This window comes from Pristiophorus japonicus, unplaced genomic scaffold, assembly GCF_044704955.1.
Source record: "Pristiophorus japonicus isolate sPriJap1 unplaced genomic scaffold, sPriJap1.hap1 HAP1_SCAFFOLD_29, whole genome shotgun sequence".
In the NCBI taxonomy this organism is placed as follows: Eukaryota; Metazoa; Chordata; class Chondrichthyes; family Pristiophoridae; genus Pristiophorus; species Pristiophorus japonicus.
In genome coordinates, this window is record NW_027252668.1 from 7,778,121 (window position 1) to 7,794,175 (window position 16,055).

At 45.2% G+C, this 16,055-nt stretch overlaps 1 protein-coding gene and 11 non-coding genes across 12 annotated transcripts in view; all 12 read left to right on the forward strand.

The window, feature by feature from the left end:
- LOC139248232 (zinc finger protein 84-like) overlaps positions 1-16,055 on the forward strand; it is a 1,036,220-nt gene that overhangs the window by 627,246 nt on the left and 392,919 nt on the right. The window lies entirely within an intron of this gene.
- Positions 322-392, forward strand: trnag-gcc (transfer RNA glycine (anticodon GCC)). The gene has a single exon. It is a non-coding gene; the product is annotated as a tRNA-Gly (tRNA).
- Positions 1,805-1,875, forward strand: trnag-gcc (transfer RNA glycine (anticodon GCC)). The gene has a single exon. It is a non-coding gene; the product is annotated as a tRNA-Gly (tRNA).
- trnag-gcc (transfer RNA glycine (anticodon GCC)) lies at positions 3,275-3,345 on the forward strand. The gene has a single exon. It is a non-coding gene; the product is annotated as a tRNA-Gly (tRNA).
- On the forward strand, positions 4,757-4,827 carry trnag-gcc (transfer RNA glycine (anticodon GCC)). The gene has a single exon. It is a non-coding gene; the product is annotated as a tRNA-Gly (tRNA).
- trnag-gcc (transfer RNA glycine (anticodon GCC)) lies at positions 6,239-6,309 on the forward strand. The gene has a single exon. It is a non-coding gene; the product is annotated as a tRNA-Gly (tRNA).
- On the forward strand, positions 7,721-7,791 carry trnag-gcc (transfer RNA glycine (anticodon GCC)). The gene has a single exon. It is a non-coding gene; the product is annotated as a tRNA-Gly (tRNA).
- Positions 9,203-9,273, forward strand: trnag-gcc (transfer RNA glycine (anticodon GCC)). The gene has a single exon. It is a non-coding gene; the product is annotated as a tRNA-Gly (tRNA).
- On the forward strand, positions 10,685-10,755 carry trnag-gcc (transfer RNA glycine (anticodon GCC)). The gene has a single exon. It is a non-coding gene; the product is annotated as a tRNA-Gly (tRNA).
- Positions 12,167-12,237, forward strand: trnag-gcc (transfer RNA glycine (anticodon GCC)). Its single transcript has one exon. It is a non-coding gene; the product is annotated as a tRNA-Gly (tRNA).
- On the forward strand, positions 13,649-13,719 carry trnag-gcc (transfer RNA glycine (anticodon GCC)). The gene has a single exon. It is a non-coding gene; the product is annotated as a tRNA-Gly (tRNA).
- Positions 15,119-15,189, forward strand: trnag-gcc (transfer RNA glycine (anticodon GCC)). The gene has a single exon. It is a non-coding gene; the product is annotated as a tRNA-Gly (tRNA).

Sequence of the window (16,055 nt, forward strand, 5' to 3'; positions counted from 1 at the left end):
GGAATTCTGTACCACAGAAAGATGTGGAACCCAGTTGGATAGATATACTCTAAAGAGAGTGAGATATGGCCCTCATGGCTAAAATGATCAAGGGGTATGGAGAGATATCAGGAAGGGGAAGTGAAGTTGCATGCTCAGCCATGATCATATTGAATGGTGGTGCTGGCTGGAATATACGAATGGCCTACTCCTGCACCTACTTTCTAAGTTTCTATGTTTCTATCTTCAGAATATGAGGTGCTTTGTTGTTCTTCGCCTTTTATTAGCAAAAATTAAACTCTAATTGCACTATCTTTAAACTTGAATGTGTCCGTAATGTGAGCATTGGTGGTTCAGGGGTAGAATTCTCGCCTGCCACGCGGGAGACCCGGGTTCGATTCCCGGCCAATGCAGTTTTTAATGGAAGTATTTCGGAAACCGTGCATTTAAAAATTAAGCTGACCGACTGTTTGAAGCGCGGACACAGAGAGGAGCGGCTGTTAAATGAGCGGAGGCACAGATATACTTCTGTATAAAGTGCGGGAGCAGTGAGGAGCGCTTGTAAAGTGAGGGAGTAAAGGATTTGAGTCATTTTTCAAATAGCACGAGCAGAGGGAAGCGCCAATTTAAAAAGCGAGAACACACAAGAGTGGCTGTTTACAGTGCGGCAGCAGAAATGAGCGGGAGCAAGGCTGGGCGGCAGTTTAATAAGGAGGAGCAGAAAGGAGCGGCGGTACCGTTTCCTCGAGCTGTGGCGATTTACAATAATTCCATCAATGTAATATCTCCAAGTTTGCAAATCACACCAAGCTGGGTGGCAGAGCAAGCTGCGAGGAGGATGCTAGGAGGCTGCAGCGGGATTGGACAGATTAGGTGAATGGGCAAATGGATGGCACATGCCATATAATGTAGATAAGTGTGAGTTTTTCCACTTTGGTGGCAAAACCTTGAAGGTAGAATTTTATCTGAATGTTGACCGATTTGTAAAAGCGGAGGGGTATTGAGATCTGGGTATTTTGGTACATCAGTCGTTGAAATCATTCATAAATACGGGTACAGCATGCAGTAAAGGAAGCAAATGTCATGCTGGCCTTTATAGCGAGGAGATTAGGGTATCGGAGCATGGAGACTTGTACAAGATCTTGGCGAGACCAGACCTTGAGTATTGTGTGCAGTTATGATCATCTAATCTGAGGAAGGACATTCTTGCTTTTGAGTGAGTGTAGCGAATATTCACCAGACTGATTCCAGGGATGGCAGGACTGACATGAAGAAAGACTGGATCGACTAGGCTTATACTCGCTGGAATTTAGAAGAATGAGAGGGGAACTCATAGAAACATTTACAATTTGGTCGGGAATGGACACGTTTGATGGCGTAAAAAGGTTCTCGCAGTCCGAATGCAGGAAGCCGAGTACAAGCGGTCACAGTCTAAGGATAAAGTGTAAACGATTTAGGACCGACACGAGGAGAAACTTCTTCACTCAGATCATTGTGAACCTCTGGAATTCTGTACCACAGAAAGATGTGGAACCCAGTTGGATAGATATACTCTAAAGAGAGTGAGATATGGCCCTCATGGCTAAAATGATCAAGGGGTATGGAGAGATATCAGGAAGGGGAAGTGAAGTTGCATGCTCAGCCATGATCATATTGAATGGTGGTGCTGGCTGGAATATACGAATGGCCTACTCCTGCACCTACTTTCTAAGTTTCTATGTTTCTATCTTCAGAATATGAGGTGCTTTGTTGTTCTTCGCCTTTTATGAGCAAAAATTAAACTCTAATTGCACTATCTTTAAACTTGAATGTGTCCGTAATGTGAGCATTGGTGGTTCAGGGGTAGAATTCTCGCCTGCCACGCGGGAGACCCGGGTTCGATTCCCGGCCAATGCAGTTTTTATGGAAGTATTTCGGAAACCGTGCATTTAAAAATTAAGCTGACCGACTGTTTAAAGCGCGGACACAGAGAGGAGCGGCTGTTAAATGAGCGGAGGCACAGATATACTTCTGTATAAAGAGCGGGAGCAGTGAGGAGCGCTTGTAAAGTGAGGGAGTAAAGGATTTGAGTCATTTTTCAAATAGCACGAGCAGAGGGAAGCGGCAATTTAAAAAGCGAGAACACACAAGAGTGGCTGTTTACAGTGCGGCAGCAGAGATGAGCGGGAGCAAGGCTGGGCGGCAGTTTAATAAGGAGGAGCAGAAAGGAGCGGCGGTACCGTTTCCTCGAGCTGTGGCGATTTACAATAATTCCATCAATGTAATATCTCCAAGTTTGCAAATCACACCAAGCTGGGTGGCAGAGCGAGCTGCGAGGAGGATGCTAGGAGGCTGCAGCGGGATTGGACAGATTAGGTGGATGGCAGATGCCATATAATGAAGATAAGTGTGAGTTTATCCACTTTGGTGGCAAAACCTTGAAGGTAGAATGTTATCTGAATGTTGACCGATTTGTAAAAGCGGAGGGGTATTGAGATCTGTGTATTTTGGTACATCAGTCGTTGAAATCATTCATAAATACGGGTACAGCATGCAGTAAAGGAAGCAAATGTCATGCTGGCCTTCATAGCGAGGAGATTAGGGTATCGGAGCATGGAGACTTGTACAGGATCTTGGTGAGACCAGACCTTGAGTATTGTGTGCAGTTACGATCATCTAATCTGAGGAAGGACATTCTTGCTTTTGAGTGAGTGTAGCGAATATTCACCAGACTGATTCCAGGGATGGCAGGACTGACATGAAGAAAGACTGGATCGACTAGGCTTATACTCGCTGGAATTTAGAAGAATGAGAGGGGAACTCATAGAAACATTTACAATTTGGTCGGGAATGGACAGGTTTGATGGCGTAAAAAGGTTCCCGCAGTCCGAATGCAGGAAACCGAGTACAAGCGGTCACAGTCTAAGGATAAAGTGTAAACGATTTAGGACCGACACGAGGAGAAACTTCTTCACTCAGATCATTGTGAACCTCTGGAATTCTGTACCACAGAAAGATGTGGAACCCAGTTGGATAGATATACTCTAAAGAGAGTGAGATATGGCCCTCATGGCTAAAATGATCAAGGGGTATGGAGAGATATCAGGAAGGGGAAGTGAAGTTGCATGCTCAGCCATGATCATATTGAATGGTGGTGCTGGCTGGAATATACGAATGGCCTACTCCTGCACCTACTTTCTAAGTTTCTATGTTTCTATCTTCAGAATATGAGGTGCTTTGTTGTTCTTCGCCTTTTATTAGCAAAAATTAAACTCTAATTGCACTATCTTTAAACTTGAATGTGTCCGTAATGTGAGCATTGGTGGTTCAGGGGTTGAATTCTCGCCTGCCACGCGGGAGACCCGGGTTCGATTCCCGGCCAATGCAGTTTTTATTGAAGTATTTCGGAAACCGTGCATTTAAAAATTAAGCTGACCGACTGTTTAAAGCGCGGACACAGAGAGGAGCGGCTGTTAAATGAGCGGAGGCACAGATATACTTCTGTATAAAGAGCGGGAGCAGTGAGGAGCGCTTGTAAAGTGAGGGAGTAAAGGATTTGAGTCATTTTTCAAATAGCACGAGCAGAGGGAAGCGGCAATTTAAAAAGCGAGAACACACAAGAGTGGCTGTTTACAGTGCGGCAGCAGAGATGAGCGGGAGCAAGGCTGGGCGGCAGTTTAATAAGGAGGAGCAGAAAGGAGCGGCGGTACCGTTTCCTCGAGCTGTGGCGATTTACAATAATTCCATCAATGTAATATCTCCAAGTTTGCAAATCACACCAAGCTGGGTGGCAGAGCGAGCTGCGAGGAGGATGCTAGGAGGCTGCAGCGGGATTGGACAGATTAGGTGAATGGGCAAATGGATGGCACATGCCATATAATGTAGATAAGTGTGAGTTTTTCCACTTTGGTGGCAAAACCTTGAAGGTAGAATTTTATCTGAATGTTGACCGATTTGTAAAAGCGGAGGGGTATTGAGATCTGGGTATTTTGATACATCAGTCGTTGAAATCATTCATAAATACGGGTACAGCATGCAGTAAAGGAAGCAAATGTCATGCTGGCCTTCATAGCGAGGAGATTAGGGTATCGGAGCATGGAGACTTGTACAGGATCTTGGTGAGACCAGACCTTGAGTATTGTGTGCAGTTACGATCATCTAATCTGAGGAAGGACATTCTTGCTTTTGAGTGAGTGTAGCGAATATTCACCAGACTGATTCCAGGGATGGCAGGACTGACATGAAGAAAGACTGGATCGACTAGGCTTATACTCGCTGGAATTTAGAAGAATGAGAGGGGAACTCATAGAAACATTTACAATTTGGTCGGGAATGGACAGGTTTGATGGCATAAAAAGGTTCCCGCAGTCCGAATGCAGGAAGCCGAGTACAAGCGGTCACAGTCTAAGGATAAAGTGTAAACGATTTAGGACCGACACGAGGAGAAACTTCTTCACTCAGATCATTGTGAACCTCTGGAATTCTGTACCACAGAAAGATGTGGAACCCAGTTGGATAGATATACTCTAAAGAGAGTGAGATATGGCCCTCACGGCTAAAATGATCAAGGGGTATGGAGAGATATCAGGAAGGGGAAGTGAAGTTGCATGCTCAGCCATGATCATATTGAATGGTGGTGCTGGCTGGAATATACGAATGGCCTACTCCTGCACCTACTTTCTAAGTTTCTATGTTTCTATCTTCAGAATATGAGGTGCTTTGTTGTTCTTCGCCTTTTATTAGCAAAAATTAAACTCTAATTGCACTATCTTTAAACTTGAATGTGTCCGTAATGTGAGCATTGGTGGCTCAGGGGTAGAATTCTCGCCTGCCACGCGGGAGACCCGGGTTCGATTCCCGGCCAATGCAGTTTTTATGGAAGTATTTCGGAAACCGTGCATTTAAAAATTAAGCTGACCGACTGTTTGAAGCGCGGACACAGAGAGGAGCGGCTGTTAAATGAGCGGAGGCACAGATATACTTCTGTATAAAGTGCGGGAGCAGTGAGGAGCGCTTGTAAAGTGAGGGAGTAAAGGATTTGAGTCATTTTTCAAATAGCACGAGCAGAGGGAAGCGCCAATTTAAAAAGCGAGAACACACAAGAGTGGCTGTTTACAGTGCGGCAGCAGAGATGAGCGGGAGCAAGGCTGGGCGGCAGTTTAATAAGGAGGAGCAGAAAGGAGCGGCGGTACCGTTTCCTCGAGCTGTGGCGATTTACAATAATTCCATCAATGTAATATCTCCAAGTTTGCAAATCACACCAAGCTGGGTGGCAGAGCGAGCTGCGAGGAGGATGCTAGGAGGCTGCAGCGGGATTGGACAGATTAGGTGAATGGGCAAATGGATGGCACATGCCATATAATGTAGATAAGTGTGAGTTTTTCCACTTTGGTGGCAAAACCTTGAAGGTAGAATTTTATCTGAATGTTGACCGATTTGTAAAAGCGGAGGGGTATTGAGATCTGGGTATTTTGGTACATCAGTCGTTGAAATCATTCATAAATACGGGTACAGCATGCAGTAAAGGAAGCAAATGTCATGCTGGCCTTCATAGCGAGGAGATTAGGGTATCGGAGCATGGAGACTTGTACAGGATCTTGGTGAGACCAGACCTTGAGTATTGTGTGCAGTTATGATCATCTAATCTGAGGAAGGACATTCTTGCTTTTGAGGGAGTGTAGCGAATATTCACCAGACTGATTCCAGGGATGGCAGGACTGACATGAAGAAAGACTGGATCGACAAGGCTTATACTCGCTGGAATTTAGAAGAATGAGAGGGGAACTCATAGAAACATTTACAATTTGGTCGGGAATGGACAGGTTTGATGGCGTAAAAAGGTTCTCGCAGTCCGAATGCAGGAAGCCGAGTACAAGCGGTCACAGTCTAAGGATAAAGTGTAAACGATTTAGGACCGACACGAGGAGAAACTTCTTCACTCAGATCATTGTGAACCTCTGGAATTCTGTACCACAGAAAGATGTGGAACCCAGTTGGATAGATATACTCTAAAGAGAGTGAGATATGGCCCTCATGGCTAAAATGATCAAGGGGTATGGAGAGATATCAGGAAGGGGAAGTGAAGTTGCATGCTCAGCCATGATCATATTGAATGGTGGTGCTGGCTGGAATATACGAATGGCCTACTCCTGCACCTACTTTCTAAGTTTCTATGTTTCTATCTTCAGAATATGAGGTGCTTTGTTGTTCTTCGCCTTTTATTAGCAAAAATTAAACTCTAATTGCACTATCTTTAAACTTGAATGTGTCCGTAATGTGAGCATTGGTGGTTCAGGGGTAGAATTCTCGCCTGCCACGCGGGAGACCCGGGTTCGATTCCCGGCCAATGCAGTTTTTATGGAAGTATTTCGGAAACCGTGCATTTAAAAATTAAGCTGACCGACTGTTTAAAGCGCGGACACAGAGAGGAGCGGCTGTTAAATGAGCGGAGGCACAGATATACTTCTGTATAAAGAGCGGGAGCAGTGAGGAGCGCTTGTAAAGTGAGGGAGTAAAGGATTTGAGTCATTTTTCAAATAGCACGAGCAGAGGGAAGCGGCAATTTAAAAAGCGAGAACACACAAGAGTGGCTGTTTACAGTGCGGCAGCAGAGATGAGCGGGAGCAAGGCTGGGCGGCAGTTTAATAAGGAGGAGCAGAAAGGAGCGGCGGTACCGTTTCCTCGAGCTGTGGCGATTTACAATAATTCCATCAATGTAATATCTCCAAGTTTGCAAATCACACCAAGCTGGGTGGCAGAGCGAGCTGCGAGGAGGATGCTAGGAGGCTGCAGCGGGATTGGACAGATTAGGTGAATGGGCAAATGGATGGCACATGCCATATAATGTAGATAAGTGTGAGTTTTTCCACTTTGGTGGCAAAACCTTGAAGGTAGAATTTTATCTGAATGTTGACCGATTTGTAAAAGCGGAGGGGTATTGAGATCTGGGTATTTTGGTACATCAGTCGTTGAAATCATTCATAAATACGGGTACAGCATGCAGTAAAGGAAGCAAATGTCATGCTGGCCTTCATAGCGAGGAGATTAGGGTATCGGAGCATGGAGACTTGTACAGGATCTTGGTGAGACCAGACCTTGAGTATTGTGTGCAGTTACGATCATCTAATCTGAGGAAGGACATTCTTGCTTTTGAGTGAGTGTAGCGAATATTCACCAGACTGATTCCAGGGATGGCAGGACTGACATGAAGAAAGACTGGATCGACTAGGCTTATACTCGCTGGAATTTAGAAGAATGAGAGGGGAACTCATAGAAACATTTACAATTTGGTCGGGAATGGACAGGTTTGATGGCGTAAAAAGGTTCCCGCAGTCCGAATGCAGGAAGCCGAGTACAAGCGGTCACAGTCTAAGGATAAAGTGTAAACGATTTAGGACCGACACGAGGAGAAACTTCTTCACTCAGATCATTGTGAACCTCTGGAATTCTGTACCACAGAAAGATGTGGAACCCAGTTGGATAGATATACTCTAAAGAGAGTGAGATATGGCCCTCACGGCTAAAATGATCAAGGGGTATGGAGAGATATCAGGAAGGGGAAGTGAAGTTGCATGCTCAGCCATGATCATATTGAATGGTGGTGCTGGCTGGAATATACGAATGGCCTACTCCTGCACCTACTTTCTAAGTTTCTATGTTTCTATCTTCAGAATATGAGGTGCTTTGTTGTTCTTCGCCTTTTATTAGCAAAAATTAAACTCTAATTGCACTATCTTTAAACTTGAATGCGTACGTAATGTGAGCATTGGTGGTTCAGGGGTAGAATTCTCGCCTGCCACGCGGGAGACCCGGTTTCGATTCCCGGCCAATGCAGTTTTTATGGAAGTATTTCGGAAACCGTGCATTTAAAAATTAAGCTGACCGACTGTTTAAAGCGCGGACACAGAGAGGAGCGGCTGTTAAATGAGCGGAGGCACAGATATACTTCTGTATAAAGAGCGGGAGCAGTGAGGAGCGCTTGTAAAGTGAGGGAGTAAAGGATTTGAGTCATTTTTCAAATAGCACGAGCAGAGGGAAGCGGCAATTTAAAAAGCGAGAACACACAAGAGTGGCTGTTTACAGTGCGGCAGCAGAGATGAGCGGGAGCAAGGCTGGGCGGCAGTTTAATAAGGAGGAGCAGAAAGGAGCGGCGGTACCGTTTCCTCGAGCTGTGGCGATTTACAATAATTCCATCAATGTAATATCTCCAAGTTTGCAAATCACACCAAGCTGGGTGGCAGAGCGAGCTGCGAGGAGGATGCTAGGAGGCTGCAGCGGGATTGGACAGATTAGGTGAATGGGCAAATGGATGGCACATGCCATATAATGTAGATAAGTGTGAGTTTTTCCACTTTGGTGGCAAAACCTTGAAGGTAGAATTTTATCTGAATGTTGACCGATTTGTAAAAGCGGAGGGGTATTGAGATCTGGGTATTTTGATACATCAGTCGTTGAAATCATTCATAAATACGGGTACAGCATGCAGTAAAGGAAGCAAATGTCATGCTGGCCTTCATAGCGAGGAGATTAGGGTATCGGAGCATGGAGACTTGTACAGGATCTTGGTGAGACCAGACCTTGAGTATTGTGTGCAGTTATGATCATCTAATCTGAGGAAGGACATTCTTGCTTTTGAGTGAGTGTAGCGAATATTCACCAGACTGATTCCAGGGATGGCAGGACTGACATGAAGAAAGACTGGATCGACTAGGCTTATACTCGCTGGAATTTAGAAGAATGAGAGGGGAACTCATAGAAACATTTACAATTTGGTCGGGAATGGACAGGTTTGATGGCGTAAAAAGGTTCCCGCAGTCCGAATGCAGGAAGCCGAGTACAAGCGGTCACAGTCTAAGGATAAAGTGTAAACGATTTAGGACCGACACGAGGAGAAACTTCTTCACTCAGATCATTGTGAACCTCTGGAATTCTGTACCACAGAAAGATGTGGAACCCAGTTGGATAGATATACTCTAAAGAGAGTGAGATATGGCCCTCACGGCTAAAATGATCAAGGGGTATGGAGAGATATCAGGAAGGGGAAGTGAAGTTGCATGCTCAGCCATGATCATATTGAATGGTGGAGCTGGCTGGAATATACGAATGGCCTACTCCTGCACCTACTTTCTAAGTTTCTATGTTTCTATCTTCAGAATATGAGGTGCTTTGTTGTTCTTCGCCTTTTATGAGCAAAAATTAAACTCTAATTGCACTATCTTTAAACTTGAATGTGTCCGTAATGTGAGCATTGGTGGTTCAGGGGTAGAATTCTCGCCTGCCACGCGGTAGACCCGGGTTCGATTCCCGGCCAATGCAGTTTTTATGGAAGTATTTCGGAAACCGTGCATTTAAAAATTAAGCTGACCGACTGTTTAAAGCGCGGACACAGAGAGGACCGGCTGTTAAATGAGCGGAGGCACAGATATAGTTCTGTATAAAGAGCGGGAGCAGTGAGGAGGGCTTGTAAAGTGAGGGAGTAAAGGATTTGAGTCATTTTTCAAATAGCACGAGCAAAGGGAAGCGCCAATTTAAAAAGCGAGAACACACAGGAGTGGCTGTTTACAGTGCGGCAGCAGAGATGAGCGGGAGCAAGGCTGGGCGGCAGTTTAATAAGGAGGAGCAGAAAGGAGCGGCGGTACCGTTTCCTCGAGCTGTGGCGATTTACAATAATTCCATCAATGTAATATCTCCAAGTTTGCAAATCACACCAAGCTGGGTGGCAGAGCGAGCTGCGAGGAGGATGCTAGGAGGCTGCAGCGGGATTGGACAGATTAGGTGAATGGGCAAATGGATGGCACATGCCATATAATGTAGATAAGAGTGAGTTTTTCCACTTTGGTGGCAAAACCTTGAAGGTAGAATTTTATCTGAATGTTGACCGATTTGTAAAAGCGGAGGGGTATTGAGATCTGGGTATTTTGATACATCAGTCGTTGAAATCATTCATAAATACGGGTACAGCATGCAGTAAAGGAAGCAAATGTCATGCTGGCCTTCATAGCGAGGAGATTAGGGTATCGGAGCATGGAGACTTGTACAGGATCTTGGTGAGACCAGACCTTGAGTATTGTGTGCAGTTATGATCATCTAATCTGAGGAAGGACATTCTTGCTTTTGAGTGAGTGTAGCGAATATTCACCAGACTGATTCCAGGGATGGCAGGACTGACATGAAGAAAGACTGGATCGACTAGGCTTATACTCGCTGGAATTTAGAAGAATGAGAGGGGAACTCATAGAAACATTTACAATTTGGTCGGGAATGGACAGGTTTGATGGCGTAAAAAGGTTCTCGCAGTCCGAATGCAGGAAGCCGAGTACAAGCGGTCACAGTCTAAGGATAAAGTGTAAACGATTTAGGACCGACACGAGGAGAACCTTCTTCACTCAGATCATTGTGAACCTCTGGAATTCTGTACCACAGAAAGATGTGGAACCCAGTTGGATAGATATACTCTAAAGAGAGTGAGATATGGCCCTCACGGCTAAAATGATCAAGGGGTATGGAGAGATATCAGGAAGGGGAAGTGAAGTTGCATGCTCAGCCATGATCATATTGAATGGTGGAGCTGGCTGGAATATACGAATGGCCTACTCCTGCACCTACTTTCTAAGTTTCTATGTTTCTATCTTCAGAATATGAGGTGCTTTGTTGTTCTTCGCCTTTTATTAGCAAAAATTAAACTCTAATTGCACTATCTTTAAACTTGAATGTGTCCGTAATGTAAGCATTGGTGGTTCAGGGGTAGAATTCTCGCCTGCCACGCGGGAGACCCGGGTTCGATTCCCGGCCAATGCAGTTTTTATGGAAGTATTTCGGAAACCGTGCATTTAAAAATTAAGCTGACCGACTGTTTAAAGCGCGGACACAGAGAGGAGCGGCTGTTAAATGAGCGGAGGCACAGATATACTTCTGTATAAAGAGCGGGAGCAGTGAGGAGCGCTTGTAAAGTGAGGGAGTAAAGGATTTGAGTCATTTTTCAAATAGCACGAGCAGAGGGAAGCGGCAATTTAAAAAGCGAGAACACACAAGAGTGGCTGTTTACAGTGCGGCAGCAGAGATGAGCGGGAGCAAGGCTGGGCGGCAGTTTAATAAGGAGGAGCAGAAAGGAGCGGCGGTACCGTTTCCTCGAGCTGTGGCGATTTACAATAATTCCATCAATGTAATATCTCCAAGTTTGCAAATCACACCAAGCTGGGTGGCAGTGCGAGCTGCGAGGAGGATGCTAGGAGGCTGCAGCGGGATTGGACAGATTAGGTGAATGGGCAAATGGATGGCACATGCCATATAATGTAGATAAGTGTGAGTTTTTCCACTTTGGTGGCAAAACCTTGAAGGTAGAATTTTATCTGAATGTTGACCGATTTGTAAAAGCGGAGGGGTATTGAGATCTGGGTATTTTGATACATCAGTCGTTGAAATCATTCATAAATACGGGTACAGCATGCAGTAAAGGAAGCAAATGTCATGCTGGCCTTCATAGCGAGGAGATTAGGGTATCGGAGCATGGAGACTTGTACAGGATCTTGGTGAGACCAGACCTTGAGTATTGTGTGCAGTTATGATCATCTAATCTGAGGAAGGACATTCTTGCTTTTGAGTGAGTGTAGCGAATATTCACCAGACTGATTCCAGGGATGGCAGGACTGACATGAAGAAAGACTGGATCGACTAGGCTTATACTCGCTGGAATTTAGAAGAATGAGAGGGGAACTCATAGAAACATTTACAATTTGGTCGGGAATGGACAGGTTTGATGGCGTACAAAGGTTCTCGCAGTCCGAATGCAGGAAGCCGAGTACAAGCGGTCACAGTCTAAGGATAAAGTGTAAACGATTTAGGACCGACACGAGGAGAAACTTCTTCACTCAGATCATTGTGAACCTCTGGAATTCTGTACCACAGAAAGATGTGGAACCCAGTTGGATAGATATACTCTAAAGAGAGTGAGATATGGCCCTCATGGCTAAAATGATCAAGGGGTATGGAGAGATATCAGGAAGGGGAAGTGAAGTTGCATGCTCAGCCATGATCATATTGAATGGTGGTGCTGGCTGGAATATACGAATGGCCTACTCCTGCACCTACTTTCTAAGTTTCTATGTTTCTATCTTCAGAATATGAGGTGCTTTGTTGTTCTTCGCCTTTTATTAGCAAAAATTAAACTCTAATTGCACTATCTTTAAACTTGAATGTGTCCGTAATGTGAGCATTGGTGGTTCAGGGGTAGAATTCTCGCCTGCCACGCGGGAGACCCGGGTTCGATTCCCGGCCAATGCAGTTTTTATGGAAGTATTTCGGAAACCGTGCATTTAAAAATTAAGCTGACCGACTGTTTGAAGCGCGGACACAGAGAGGAGCGGCTGTTAAATGAGCGGAGGCACAGATATACTTCTGTATAAAGTGCGGGAGCAGTGAGGAGCGCTTGTAAAGTGAGGGAGTAAAGGATTTGAGTCATTTTTCAAATAGCACGAGCAGAGGGAAGCGCCAATTTAAAAAGCGAGAACACACAAGAGTGTCTGTTTACAGTGCGGCAGCAGAAATGAGCGGGAGCAAGGCTGGGCGACAGTTTAATAAGGAGGAGCAGAAAGGAGCGGCGGTACCGTTTCCTCGAGCTGTGGCGATTTACAATAATTCCATCAATGTAATATCTCCAAGTTTGCAAATCACACCAAGCTGGGTGGCAGAGCAAGCTGCGAGGAGGATGCTAGGAGGCTGCAGCGGGATTGGACAGATTAGGTGAATGGGCAAATGGATGGCACATGCCATATAATGTAGATAAGTGTGAGTTTTTCCACTTTGGTGGCAAAACCTTGAAGGTAGAATTTTATCTGAATGTTGACCGATTTGTAAAAGCGGAGGGGTATTGAGATCTGGGTATTTTGGTACATCAGTCGTTGAAATCATTCATAAATACGGGTACAGCATGCAGTAAAGGAAGCAAATGTCATGCTGGCCTTCATAGCGAGGAGATTAGGGTATCGGAGCATGGAGACTTGTACAGGATCTTGGTGAGACCAGACCTTGAGTATTGTGTGCAGTTATGATCATCTAATCTGAGGAAGGACATTCTTGCTTTTGAGTGAGTGTAGCGAATATTCACCAGACTGATTCCAGGGATGGCAGGACTGACATGAAGAAAGACTGGATCGACTAGGCTTATACTCGCTGGAATTTAGAAGAATGAGAGGGGAACTCATAGAAACATTTACAATTTGGTCGGGAATGGACAGGTTTGATGGCGTAAAAAGGTTCTCGCAGTCCGAATGCAGGAAGCCGAGTACAAGCGGTCACAGTCTAAGGATAAAGTGTAAACGATTTAGGACCGACACGAGGAGAAACTTCTTCACTCAGATCATTGTGAACCTCTGGAATTCTGTACCACAGAAAGATGTGGAACCCAGTTGGATAGATATACTCTAAAGAGAGTGAGATATGGCCCTCATGGCTAAAATGATCAAGGGGTATGGAGAGATATCAGGAAGGGGAAGTGAAGTTGCATGCTGAGCCATGATCATATTGAATGGTGGTGCTGGCTGGAATATACGAATGGCCTACTCCTGCACCTACTTTCTAAGTTTCTATGTTTCTATCTTCAGAATATGAGGTGCTTTGTTGTTCTTCGCCTTTTATGAGCAAAAATTAAACTCTAATTGCACTATCTTTAAACTTGAATGTGTCCGTAATGTGAGCATTGGTGGTTCAGGGGTAGAATTCTCGCCGGCCACGCGGGAGACCCGGGTTCGATTCCCGGCCAATGCAGTTTTTATGGAAGTATTTCGGAAACCGTGCATTTAAAAATTAAGCTGACCGACTGTTTAAAGCGCGGACACAGAGAGGAGCGGCTGTTAAATGAGCGGAGGCACAGATATACTTCTGTATAAAGAGCGGGAGCAGTGAGGAGCGCTTGTAAAGTGAGGGAGTAAAGGATTTGAGTCATTTTTCAAATAGCACGAGCAGAGGGAAGCGGCAATTTAAAAAGCGAGAACACACAAGAGTGGCTGTTTACAGTGCGGCAGCAGAGATGAGCGGGAGCAAGGCTGGGCGGCAGTTTAATAAGGAGGAGCAGAAAGGAGCGGCGGTACCGTTTCCTCGAGCTGTGGCGATTTACAATAATTCCATCAATGTAATATCTCCAAGTTTGCAAATCACACCAAGCTGGGTGGCAGAGCGAGCTGCGAGGAGGATGCTAGGAGGCTGCAGCGGGATTGGACAGATTAGGTGGATGGCAGATGCCATATAATGAAGATAAGTGTGAGTTTATCCACTTTGGTGGCAAAACCTTGAAGGTAGAATGTTATCTGAATGTTGACCGATTTGTAAAAGCGGAGGGGTATTGAGATCTGGGTATTTTGGTACATCAGTCGTTGAAATCATTCATAAATACGGGTACAGCATGCAGTAAAGGAAGCAAATGTCATGCTGGCCTTCATAGCGAGGAGATTAGGGTATCGGAGCATGGAGACTTGTACAGGATCTTGGTGAGACCAGACCTTGAGTATTGTGTGCAGTTACGATCATCTAATCTGAGGAAGGACATTCTTGCTTTTGAGTGAGTGTAGCGAATATTCACCAGACTGATTCCAGGGATGGCAGGACTGACATGAAGAAAGACTGGATCGACTAGGCTTATACTCGCTGGAATTTAGAAGAATGAGAGGGGAACTCATAGAAACATTTACAATTTGGTCGGGAATGGACAGGTTTCATGGCGTAAAAAGGTTCCCGCAGTCCGAATGCAGGAAGCCGAGTACAAGCGGTCACAGTCTAAGGATAAAGTGTAAACGATTTAGGACCGACACGAGGAGAAACTTCTTCACTCAGATCATTGTGAACCTCTGGAATTCTGTACCACAGAAAGATGTGGAACCCAGTTGGATAGATATACTCTAAAGAGAGTGAGATATGGCCCTCATGGCTAAAATGATCAAGGGGTATGGAGAGATATCAGGAAGGGGAAGTGAAGTTGCATGCTCAGCCATGATCATATTGAATGGTGGTGCTGGCTGGAATATACGAATGGCCTACTCCTGCACCTACTTTCTAAGTTTCTATGTTTCTATCTTCAGAATATGAGGTGCTTTGTTGTTCTTCGCCTTTTATTAGCAAAAATTAAACTCTAATTGCACTATCTTTAAACTTGAATGTGTCCGTAATGTGAGCATTGGTGGTTCAGGGGTAGAATTCTCGCCTGCCACGCGGGAGACCCGGGTTCGATTCCCGGCCAATGCAGTTTTTATGGAAGTATTTCGGAAACCGTGCATTTAAAAATTAAGCTGACCGACTGTTTAAAGCGCGGACACAGAGAGGAGCGGTTGTTAAATGAGCGGAGGCACAGATATACTTCTGTATAAAGAGCGGGAGCAGTGAGGAGCGCTTGTAAAGTGAGGGAGTAAAGGATTTGAGTCATTTTTCAAATAGCACGAGCAGAGGGAAGCGGCAATTTAAAAAGCGAGAACACACAAGAGTGGCTGTTTACAGTGCGGCAGCAGAGATGAGCGGGAGCAAGGCTGGGCGGCAGTTTAATAAGGAGGAGCAGAAAGCAGCGGCGGTACCGTTTCCTCGAGCTGTGGCGATTTACAATAATTCCATCAATGTAATATCTCCAAGTTTGCAAATCACACCAAGCTGGGTGGCAGAGCGAGCTGCGAGGAGGATGCTAGGAGGCTGCAGCGGGATTGGACAGATTAGGTGGATGGCAGATGCCATATAATGTAGATAAGTGTGAGTTTTTCCACTTTGGTGGCAAAACCTTGAAGGTAGAATGTTATCTGAATGTTGACCGATTTGTAAAAGCGGAGGGGTATTGAGATCTGGGTATTTTGGTACATCAGTCGTTGAAATCATTCATAAATACGGGTGCAGCATGCAGTAAAGGAAGCAAATGTCATGCTGGCCTTCATAGCGAGGAGATTAGGGTATCGGAGCATGGAGACTTGTACAGGATCTTGGTGAGACCAGACCTTGAGTATTGTGTGCAGTTATGATCATCTAATCTGAGGAAGGACATTCTTGCTTTTGAGTGAGTGTAGCGAATATTCACCAGACTGATTCCAGGGATGGCAGGACTGACATGAAGAAAGACTGGATCGACTCGG